The sequence below is a fragment of the Pinus tabuliformis genome, chromosome 8 (genome assembly GCF_031772625.1).
Source record: "Pinus tabuliformis cultivar Carrire ecotype Pingquan chromosome 8, CPIR1, whole genome shotgun sequence".
In the NCBI taxonomy this organism is placed as follows: domain Eukaryota; kingdom Viridiplantae; phylum Streptophyta; class Pinopsida; order Pinales; family Pinaceae; genus Pinus; species Pinus tabuliformis.
Window position 1 is genome coordinate 826,983,850 of NC_142294.1, and position 12,527 is coordinate 826,996,376.

The window sequence follows — 12,527 nt, forward strand, 5'->3', positions numbered from 1 at the left end:
TGAAACATAAACCTAAATAAATAAATAAATAAATAAATAAAATTGAAATATTCATATTATATAGTAGATTGTTTTCAAAATCTTCCTATTCTTACCCATATTAGAAAGGAAATCAGAGGTATAAATTGGTATGAAAAATATCCATAGGTCTAACAGAAACAAAACTAACAACATCAAGACAAAAAAATAGTAAACACAATAAGTAACAAGGACCATTGCATCATAGTTGGATCGTGGATGCGAAGAGGCCACAATGGCAGGATCATCCACCCTCGTACGCTATTGTAGCAGCCACAACCACCCCAAAATTTATCCCTTTTCAAATTTTGGAGACCCCATTTACTAGCTTGTGCTCCTCTTACAGTTTGTCGATCTTCTTATTTGTCTTGAGTTTACTTGGTGCTTGAGCAAACCCTAACTTACAGAACCTAAACTCAATGTTTTCCTTTTGGTCGCTAGTCGCATCAATAAAAACCAATCTAAGCCTCAAAGTTGTGACTTGCGACCTCCACTTTAGCTCTATTATTAAAGTCGCACTCTTGGCTAAATCACAACTTCCTATAATCGTTTTTTTGTCGTGACTTGTGACCTATTCTTGTGTCAATCACATGCGACCTTGGTCCCTCACACCACACAATCGCCAAGTTGCAGAGTCACATTTTTCTAACCTATTCCGCTTTGCGACCTTCTGACCTCTATTTTGTTAGTCACATGCAACTATCCCCTCCATGGAAATATGCCTCGTGACCTCCCCTTTTCTAGTTGTATGTGGCTCCTTTCTCTACACAAACCTAACTTGCGACCTCCCTCAAGTTGGTCACATGCGACCATTTTTTGTGCTCAACCTTGTCATATGACCTTCATCTATGGCTAGCTCTTTTCACATACCTATTTTGCGACTACCTATCGCACGTGTGGGAGTCGTTTAGTAACCCACTACTCCTTCCATCATTTCATTCTTACGTCATAGCTGAGCATGTAGACCCCTCTTCAATGATCTGTGATGCCTTGCAAACCCTACAGGTAAGCGACTCTTCCTCTTCCCTGTAATCATTATGATTGACATTTGTCCTCTTCTTTGACGCCCTAGCTTGCAGATTCCCCCTTTCCCCCCCCCCCCTCAAGAGCTTCCCTTTCCTTGAAATATCCTTGAAAGGGAAAATAAACCCTCGTCACCCTCTTTCCCTCGCTCCCCATCACACGATTGTGCATCCAAAATTGCCTTTTTCAACAAACTGAATTTCGCTCTTAGGGCCTAGTGATCTTATCTCATTCATCCTCCCTATTTCCTTTCTATCATGTGATACCTTCCCCAAACGTCGTACCCTCAAAACACCTTTCCCTTCTCATAACTTGATTGAACCTCTGTCTCATGTCAGCTCATATGGTTCCTTCTAACTATTCGCCTGCTCAAAACTTAAGGCTCGAGTCACAATAATTGGGTGAACATCTCATAAGCTCTCCCAAACTACGAATCTAGGTGAGCCAAGTTTATACCCATCATTTCCCTAGGTCGCAACCAGCTTATAGTCGCAAATAATTGCACAAATACAAAATGAAAACTAATCCTTGCATATGACTCATTCAAGGAGCAAGGAGTTTCATCCATCCATTCAAGGAGACGTGACAATATTAGAAGATGTCATGGGCCAAGTCTACCAAGAAATGATGAAGCTTCATTAGGTTATATTGACATTCCTAACCATGCAAGAAGAATCTAAAGAAAAGATAGAAATGCTCAAACAAACCATAGCAGTTGTCGAGAGCATACATGAGTGTACCACTCAATATCCACATGCACCAATAGCACTTCCCAGAAATGATTGGATAAATGCATAAAATGATAAAGTTGTAATTTGCATCAAGTACATGACAAGTTAGAAAAATATTTGGACAAGGTGTTAGCTTCATGCAAACATTTTTTGAGTGGGTTAGAATCTCTTATTTAGGTGCATAAAGTCCCTTCTATTGGTTGAGTAGGTGAGATGAGGCCACAAGAAGAAGTCCAACAAGAAATCTAAGCATTCCTAAATCCTTTTAAATAGGTTGCTACTATAGAGGACTTACAAGTTACGAAGGAAACAATTTCCCAATATGTGGTGGAGCTTATAAGGATGTACAAGAAGCTCATGACCCTATTAAATTAAGTGAAGGTGAAGAAATTCACCATGTTGCTAGATGCCCTAGAATGTCTTCACAAGAATGGGGATGAGCGATAACATAAGGTTACAAGTCTTGCAAAGGATTACAAGCATTGGCATACATTCCTAGTAAAAGAATTGCGTTTGGATGTCCTGGATCTCTCTATAGCTAGATTAGTAGACTAGGAACATTTCTTTTCCTTTTATGCAATATTCTAGTAGTAGAAAAGATAATAGAGTAGAGAGTCACACGAGAATATGAAAGGTCATAAGGTAACTCAAGAGTCACCGAGCTAGACAAAAGATCACCCATTTTCTATAAATATGTCATCATGACCCATTGTAAAGAACTTTTAGTTTTGGAAAATATTGGTGTATATTGTTTTGAGTGCTAGTGTATCTTTTGTGAATGTGCATGTGCTGATTTTGTACTTCCATTTATGGGTGTTAAGGACATTTCATGTGATTATTTGATGAGTATTTTGGCCTTTGATGCTTAGGTGTGCAATCTTTCATGTGTAATCAATCATTGTAAGATTTTTCTTGTGGTGATCGGATGGTGCGTACTGAGCTTACATCCTACTTATTATTGGTGAAGTATTTTATCGATTTGAGTATATATTATATATGAGATTGTATGCCTTTACATGCTTTCATGAGATTGTTGATTGTGAACTTATTTATGATCAATGAACTAATTTATATTGAATACGTGAGTTTTGTTTGAGGTTATGCTAACATTACTTCTTAATATTCATGTCACCACTACTTACCCATTGTTCTATCTATATCATCTTGTGTGCTTAATTTCCATAAGTTACTTATTTTCATTTATCAACGGTTATATTTTGTTCTCTAACAATCGTTGTCTGATTGTCCAAAGCAAATCATAGGCATCACGATGGCTATCAGACCTACATACTAGATTGGAATCCCAAACCAAACATTGTAGAGTCTAATTGGGATTCTACACCGAGGAGGTCCCCTAAGTGTGGGCGGAACATTCCAGCCCATCGACACACTGGAAGGCTCTTCTAGTTTAAAATCACATTGGATGTGTTTTTCCATGTGGGCTTGGAAATATTCCAACTTGTTCATATTGTCTTGCATCTTCCACTAATTTTGTTGAATTTCATCCAAGAATGATATGATATAATTGATATCTTCATGATTCTCGTGGAGGACACATCCTAATAGTTTTTTCAACTGCCAATGAAGGGTGACAGACTATAAATATTAATTCTTTATTCCCTTGGTATGAATTGTGAAAAACCAATCCATAGTTCTCTCATAAAATTCATTGTAAATATTTATACAAATATGTGAAGTTTAAAAAGGGGGCTTAGTCAAAGGGACATATATTCAAGAGTTGGGGAGGAGGATTTCTTGCTTGGGATGTTTGAGGTTTTCTTCTACAGAGAAGAAACCTGAATTTCTTGGACAACCATTAAAGGCTAGTGGGTGCATGATTTTAATAGGTTGGATCTTAAATTAAATGAGTTGCAAAAGAAAGGACACATGTCCATACACTAAAGAACCTTAGCAAAGAAAAGAGGACAAAAAATTTAGGGAGGATGAGACCATTTAATGTAGTAAGGATGGGGATGAAGAATCCATGCAGAACAAGTAAAAGAAATAAATGAAGGCATTTAGGGGGAAGCGAGCTGAAGCAGTTGGAAGAAGGAAATAACTTTGGGAAGCGTTTGAGGAGAGTAGGAAGCAGGAAGTGAAGATATAAGGAAGAGACCGGTGCAATCAACAAGCAGACTGGAAGTGAGGGGAAGAGAAGGGGTTTGGTCCTCAGGTTCCCTGAAGACTGTGGGTTTAACTTCTAATCTATGGATCCATGTAATAGCTTCAATTCCCTAGAGGATGTCAGTTTGATAGGATCCATGGAGCCCTATAACAACTTGGGTCCCTGGAGGCTATCGATTGATACGAAGTCTCTAGAGCCATGTAAGAGCTTGGGTCCTTTGAGGTAGTGGGTTGGGAAGTAATATTTTGAGCCCTATAATTGCTTGGTCCTCTGGAGGTTGTGGGTTGAGATAACAGGATTTGTAACCCTAGATAGCTTGGGAAGAGGCAAATCCTAAAGCAACATCAAAGGAAGACTTGATTGAATACCTTTGGTTATTACCTTACTGTTATAGTGGATTCGGATTTCCTGGAAGGGAGTGAATCATTGTGTGCGCACTAGGGGTGAGATAAAGAACCTCTGGACTCCCTGTGCTGAATAATATGGTAGCAATGAGCTGGGGGGGAGTTAGAGGTCCTATAGGAGTCTATGTTTTCAGTTGACAGCTGATGTTCGATTCCCTTAAGCAAGCACCCCCCCTCAGAACATGTAATATGACTCAGTGGTGACAAGTGCAAGTAAGTGTGTCTACAACTATCTATGGTTGGGTGGAGAGTCCTTGTCACTGACTTAGTTTCCCTACAAATTTAAATATAAGTAGTCTCCTACACCTGTTTAAATGCTAATGAAATTACGTCGCATTCTAGCTTAAATGACTGTGCTATAAGCCCTTGACCCTGTGCAAAAGGAAGTATGCTAATGCTATAAGTTTATTTTCATTTTAGTGGAAGGATATTCGAAACCCATTTAGGCGGGTTTAGCCAGCCATGCATTATCAACAGTCCATATATCTTCTGTTATCATCAGGGCATAGCTCGCCACACCCTAGAAACTTTTACATAGCGCCATAAGGTTTTTTACATGTCTGTCACGGAGTTTAGAACCCTTTCCATGTGGTTGATTAGGTGGATCCTTTTAGGAACTCACTATAGCTCAAGAAAAACGTGGGGATGCGGGAGTTCCTATGCCATTTCCCCTTGAATTCAATTATTATAAAATGGGTTTCATCCGAGGTCCAGGAACTCATTGGAGTGGCCTTCGCCCAAGCTCAGGAGGGGTAGCACAATGGGGTGCATTAGAAAGCCATTTTTCCATCATCACTGCCGACTTGTGATACCATTCATAATAATCACTGAACCCCTGTACCGGAGCTTTAGCTAGATCAACTAGTGATGAGAGATTGATGAATAGTTGGGGAAATCTTCTACAATGTCGGTCAAAATCTGGATCAGACCCATAGTTCGGAGGTTGACAGGGTTTCCCTGGTCGAGCGATGGGAAAAACTTGAAGTCACGTAGTAGGGAAATTTGTAACCTTATAATGAAATTTGGGTGAACCTTATTCTTTCACCCATGAAAACCTTATTCGTGGTAGTCTCAGATTGGCACACTTGATTTGTCCCTAACGCGATTAGTCACAAGTGTACTGACATGCCCCGGAGGTGGAACCTAGAAGATTCACCCCAAAAACTCGTGTTGAGCAATGGAGGGACAAGGTGTCAAGATCATGTGGTAAGATGATGTGCACCCAACAATTATGCCATTAGCCAGAGGGGTGGCACACTATCCACATAAGCGTGGAATTTTAGCCTAGAAGGATGAGAGGGGGGTGCACTAGGAAGTGCCAAGACCAAAAAGGTGAGATGACATTGGTTGACATCACCCAAGAAGTTTCACCTTAGATGAACGTTGGAGCAGTAGGAAGGCCTTGCAAGATGACATAAGGTGGGTGCATGGCAGAGCTTGCTTTATTATCATGGTGTTATTGGTCGGGAATTGGCCCACCTATCGATTTAGTTTGATGAGCTCACCCCAGAATACCGGCAAGCAATGGTGTAATGAAACCACAGGGTTGATGAAGCGTCGGGCTAGTTAGGAATACAACTTGGAAGTGACGTAGTGTTCCTATAGGAAAGGAGTGGAGCCACTTGGGCCAATAAAAAATAGTAACTCATGGAGGTGAGACCCACCAGACCACGCAGGCCCAAAGATTTCGCCAAGAAATATTAAAATAACGAGTCAATTGTAAACACCAAGAGGATACTAGGAGTATGATATAAGTCATACCACGCTAGTGGAGCATGTGTTAAATTTGTGGAGAAGGGGTGCCTCTAGCTAGGTCATCCCGATGCTATGACATCAGAGAAAGAAAGAGGTGTACCAAAGGAGTCTTTGGGGTGAAGGAAGCAGGATGATGTGGGATAACATGTGATGGAAGTAAGAGTGGTAAGGCAGACCAATGGGAGAGGAGGCCATATGACCCCACCCACACGTAAGCGTGATGACACGGTAATGACAATTATCATAGAAGCACACTTAGGAATTTTCCGACATGGAAAGAATGGGATGATGTGCCTATAAACTTCTTCTCGAAGGTATAAGGAGGGATAGGATGAAGGCATCGACATGACATAGTTAATCCATGAACATCAAATTCAATGCAATGAAATGAAGGGATTTGGCAAGTAAATGGAGGAGGTTGATCTTGAATGGTCAAGGAGCTCGACTACCATGCAGGCCAATGGTGGACTGCCACATGGTAGCTAGATGAGGTGGTAGGGTAAATTATTTTGGAGGCAATATCTTACAATCCGGGGGTTGGATTGAGGAAAAATTTATATCACTATATTTGTCTCGATGAGACAAAGACAATGTTAAAGGGTACTCTTAGTTTAGAGAAGTTTGGGAAAATTTAAAATGTTATACCCTATTTTCATAATGGAAATATGAATATTGTTTATGCTTAGTGACCATCTCCTAATCTGGGTGTTAGGTAAGGGGTTTTGTTATAGAGTGTTATCAAATCATCTAGGTTCAACTCTTGGACCTAATGGGCTTCATCACAAGCTAGTGATGATTTATGAAAAGAATTACTAAGTAACTCTAGGTGTTTAAAGTCGATCTGAACTATTGATTGTTGCCTTGACAATAACCTTATGCTCTGAGTTGTTTGGTTGCAGATTGACAACAACTTAGTGAGAGAAAGATCATGGCCATAAATATTTTGTTTATTAATATTTATTCACTCATGATAGGATTACAGGATTGAATGATTGGTGCATATTATTTGTAATTATGTTGACACACTAATATAGTTGTTTTGTCTTAGCATAAATCTCCATGGAAGACCCATGAATGCAAGTTCATTGTCATGATTATGTGTTTATTTATTTATCATGAAATGTTTAACACTGTGTGTGGTTAAACGCACATCAAAAATGGCCTAATATGGAGGAAATACAACAATGAGGATCAGAATGGTTGAGTATAATTCCGATCAATCACAACATGGAGGTGATTGGGTCAAAGCTAATGAAGAAGAGAGATTAGTTGACTAAAGGGGAGGAAATCACTCCCCATATTGGATGGACACCTTGAGAAGCCTAAGGGCAGAGGTGAGAAGCTTCAATGCCAATAATTAGAGGTTGGTAAGAGCCCAAGTGAAGCAAGCGAAGATAAATGAATTCATCCTGCAAAGTCTCTCAGATTGGTAGAGGAAAAGGAAATTTTAGATGAGGGTGAGTCGTAGAGACAAGAATAGCCTTCATCGGTCAGAAGAAAACACCAACAGAGTAGGTGGTGGAAGTTCTAGAAAGAGGCCTAGGTGAGCAAGTGACGACATTATGCCAAGAGATGCATCTTTGAACAATTTGTGTAAAGGAAATCGAACACAGGTGCATTCTTCTATCAAACCATATAGTTATGTTGCCCTGAGGCACCACCACCATTATCACCATTACCATCATCATCATTTAGGAAGAAAAGGAAAGGATCACATTCCTGAGGAGTTTAAGAAATCCAAGCTGCACATAAATCGAAGCTGCCCACACTTGATGGGGATATCAAGAAAGCAGAGGATGAAGAAGCTTAGTTGCTGGGATTGAAGAAGTTTTTCAGAATACATGACTATTCTAAGAATATGAAAGCTAGAGTCACCACCTACAACTTAAAAGGAAAATACGACATATGGTGGGAGGAATCGAAGAACAGAAGATCCATTGTTGAGAAATATTGACCTAGGATGAGTTTGAAAAGATCTTCAAAGCGAAATACTTGTTTGAACACTATTATGATAGTAAGGCAAAAACATTCTATGAACTGAAAATGGGCCAGTTAACGAGTGATGAGTATGTCACCAAGTTCTTAGAACTATTGAGGTATCTGCCACATATCAAGGATGAAAATTCCAAAAATCATAGATTCATAAGTGGGTTACCTATGGCATTCAGAGATAAAATTGAGTTGTTGTAACCCAAAACCCTAAAGGATTCTATCAAGAAGCTAGAACATTGTTATGAGCAAGCAAAACACATACATGATATTAAAAGTAATTGGTAGGCCAAAATAATTTCTAGACATAAGAATAATTGATCCAATAAAATCTTAGAAAGGAGAGAAGGTAAGCACCCAACTCATACAAGACAACCTCAATATAAATTCAATGTTGATATTAAGAAAAATGTGCTCAATCAGTGTCAACACATCCCAAGTTTGAAGGTCGAGATCCACTCAAATGTTGGACTTGTGGTGAAAACTATATAATAAGAGACTGGCCACATCATGAAAATGTTAGAGCAAATATTTGCAGTTCTTAGGAGGCTTGCACAGTGGGTGAAGTAGCTCCATGTATGAAAATAATTTATGCCATAGTGGACAATCGCCAAGCAGATCACCAGGCATCCGTCATTGAGATGGAAGGTAAGATGCAAGAGAAAATTATTTCTATTTTAATTGATCCAGGTTCTAACTATAGCTATTTCATCCCAGAGCTTGTTGAGAAATGTGGTTTGGGCAAGGATTTGCATAAAGAACCTTGGTTGGTTCAGTTGGCAACTGGGACAATGAGAAGGATCAACCATTGGGTAAGTTCAAAGTTCAGTGGCATGCACACAATAGCCCATTTGAATGTATTTCCATTGGGAACGTATGGCATATTGTTAGGCATGGACTGGTTGTATTTACATCAGACCAAGGTAGATTTCTATGAAAAATCAATTGAATTCTTGGATGAGCAAGGAGCAAAAAGAGTGTTGCGAGGCAGGAAAAATCCCATTTCAGTAAGGCTGATCACTTTTATGCAAAAAAAATGCAACAACAGAAAGGGATTCACGCTATTTGCAGTGCATGTTTCTAAGGATGAGAAATTTGAAAAAGAAATAAAAGATGAGGAAGTTGAATTGCTACAAAGGTACCTTGTTTTGTAGCAGTATGAAAATGCCTTTCCAATGGAGGTTCCTGGATTACCTCCTCACACAGAGAGAGATATTTCTCTATTGAGTTGGTACCTAGAGTAGCACCAACATCTAAGGTGCCATATAGGATTAGCACCCAAGAGTTTTTTGAGTTAAAATTGTAGCTAAAGGAAATGCTTAAAAAGGGCTACATAAGGCAAAGTGTGTCCCCATGGGGAGCATCGATATTGTTTGTAAAGAAGAAAGATGGAATAATTATATTATGCATTGATTACAGGTAGTTAAATAAGGTGACCATCAAGAATAGGTACCCATTACCAAGGATTTATGATCTCTTTGATCAGTTGAGGGGAGCATCAGTTTTCTCCAAAATTGACTTGAGGTCAGACTACCATCAAGTAAGAATCAAGGAGGAAGACATTCATAAAACTGCTTTCAGGACAAGATATGGGCATTATGAGTTCGTAGTGGTACCTTTTGGGCTTACCAATGCCCCTGCCACATTCATGTGCCTGATGAATAATGTGTTGCTTCTTTTGTAGCTCCTAGAGACAGCCTTGGATTATTTACAAGACCAGTGCCTGGGCACATCTAGATTCTGTGTATCTCACATGATTTTCTAGAAATGGATACATCACATATAGTGTTTATATATATATATATATATATAATGGGTTGGTTCATTCACCTAAAGGAGTAAGACATGAATTTATGGTACTTCTTCACATGTACAAATATAAAAAATATGCATAAAATAGTGGAGGCCGAGTAGTTCAAGGACTTACAGTTTAATAAGATTTTGTAGAGAAGATGAGAGAGGACAAGGAGAAAGAGCAACTCATCACATAGAGCATAAGGCTTCAAGAATTATACACTTAACACATAGAGCTTGAGGCATTAAGAATTTATATACTTACTTCAGTTACAAGTAGATATAAAGGATAAAGGAGGGATTGAATGCTATGATTCATGTAGCGTATATTTAAAGATATGATTTCAATAATCCATACCTGCACATGAATTAACAAAGTCGATACAAATGAATATGTGATATAGTTATAGGCACTTGAATTAACATATCGATACAAATGAATCTGTGAGGAAGCTTGAAATATTTCTAGAAGCTATGATTGCATGAATTTAGAGAAGAAACATGAACATAAAATGGGTTTTAACAGAGGGATAACATATTGTAATACTTTAAGGGGGAACCAGAACAATTGATATTCTGAAATATTTGTATTACAAAGACATACAGCCTGAAAATAACATGTAGCGTTTTCTTTAGAATTTTTTGACCTTTCTTAAGTCTTGCTTCCTCCTATTTATCAGGAGAGGAGGAGCATTGATCATTAATTACATCAAAATATCTTAGGCCAAGTCTCAGCTGTTAGGTTGACTAGTTGTCTCAGCCAGGGATGGCTCTGTGACCCAAAAACATTACAGAATTAATTGCCTCATTGAAGGGAGGCACATTACAGGACAAAAAATAAGTAAATAATGAGTCAGAAAAGCAAATGAAATATCTTTGTTCCCATCCCTGTGATCGCCACTACTTCAAGTTGTAGTTCGCTCTTTGTATGGCCTCTTGGGTTGCTCAGCCTTTACTGCTTGAACCATTTATCCTTTAGAGCTGGGAGTGGGCACCATCAGTTTAATGCTACAGTATTGGAGAAGATGACCCTTGGGTAGTACGTTGTCTTCCCTTTGTATGGGAGACCATGTCGGATAATTAAATCCTCTTGAGCTACTAAGCCCCTTTTTACTCCTGTCAGCGCTGAACCTGGTTCTGTGTCACAATGGGCCTTTTTGGATAAGCTCATGTCGGGTTTGAATCCACCACCTACTTTCTTAAAAGCCACAACTGTTGACCCATCACGCCTTTAAAGTCCTCACTACATTATCGTCGCCCTGATATGCCTAGTGATATGCTTATGGTGTAATATGGAGGACAATCTAGTGTTGGCCCCTATCACTAGAACATTGTGAAACATGCGAGTCCCGATCCCCTTTCGGCCCCCTTTGCTTCGGCCCCTTTCTATAATATTCTTCATATGACTGGGTGCTATGACCAGGTGCTTAGCCCTTAGGTCCTAGGGCCTTTAGACTCTTGTCCGGGGGTCTTTTTCATGGTAAATTTTAGGGGCGAATTTTAGCCCAACGGTGAAATTTAAGGGGTTTTTCATTTTAGAGGGGCGAAATTTTTGTAAAACACCCATTTCATATATTTAGCCCAACTTTTATTTAAAAAATATTTTTTTTTTTCATTTTAGCCCAAAAAAGGGGTGGATAAACTATGAAAAGACTCATTTGATCTGATTCGTCTGGTTTAGGAGGTTATATTCCATTACAATCGCCGGATTTTCTGCTTTGCAATGTTAAATTTGTTTGTAATCGCCCATTTTATGGTTTGGGAGGTGGTTTGAGAGGTTGTATTTGGTCCCAATAAATAAAAATAAAAATAAAGTGGAGGTATGGTTAATAAATAAAACCTCTTTTTATACTTACTCCAAAGGTATGGTAAATAAATAAAAATATCAATAAACTAGAGGTATGGTAAATAAATATAAATATAAATAAACTAGAGGTATGGCAAAAAAATAAAACCTCTTTTTATATTTAGTCCATAACCCTCTTTCTATTTAAGAAGTCTCAAAGAGGTTTTATTTAAGTGAATCCTATGAGCCAAATACCATATTTATAAAAGAGGTATGGTAAATTAATAAAAATATAAATAAACGAAAGGTATCGTAAATAAATAAAACATTTTTTTATATTTACTCCATAAGTCACCTTATAAAAGAGGTATGGTAAATAAATAAAACATTTTTTTATATTTACTCCATAAGTCACCTTATATTTACGAATACGCATGGGTGTAAATAAATAAAAATATAAATAAAGTGGAGGTATGGTAAATAAATAAAACCTCTTTTTATACTTACTCCAAAGGTATGGTAAATAACTAAAAATATAAATAAACTAGAGGTATGGTAAATAAATAAAACCCTCTAACCCTCTTTCTATTTAAGAAGGCTCAAAAAGGAGGTTTTATTTAAGTGAGTCCTATGGGACACATACCATATTTATAAAAGAGGTATGGTAAATTAACAAAAATATAAATAAACGAGATGTATGTTAAATAAATAAAACACACACACACACAAATATATATATATATATATATATATATATATATATATATATATATATATATTGTTTTTTTTAACTGTAACGGTTATGGATTTTATTTATATGCGAAAAAGAGAATGGATCTTTGTTGTAGCGACCCCTATTACATGGCTGTTATCCTTCTTATGCTGCCTTTGAGATATAACAA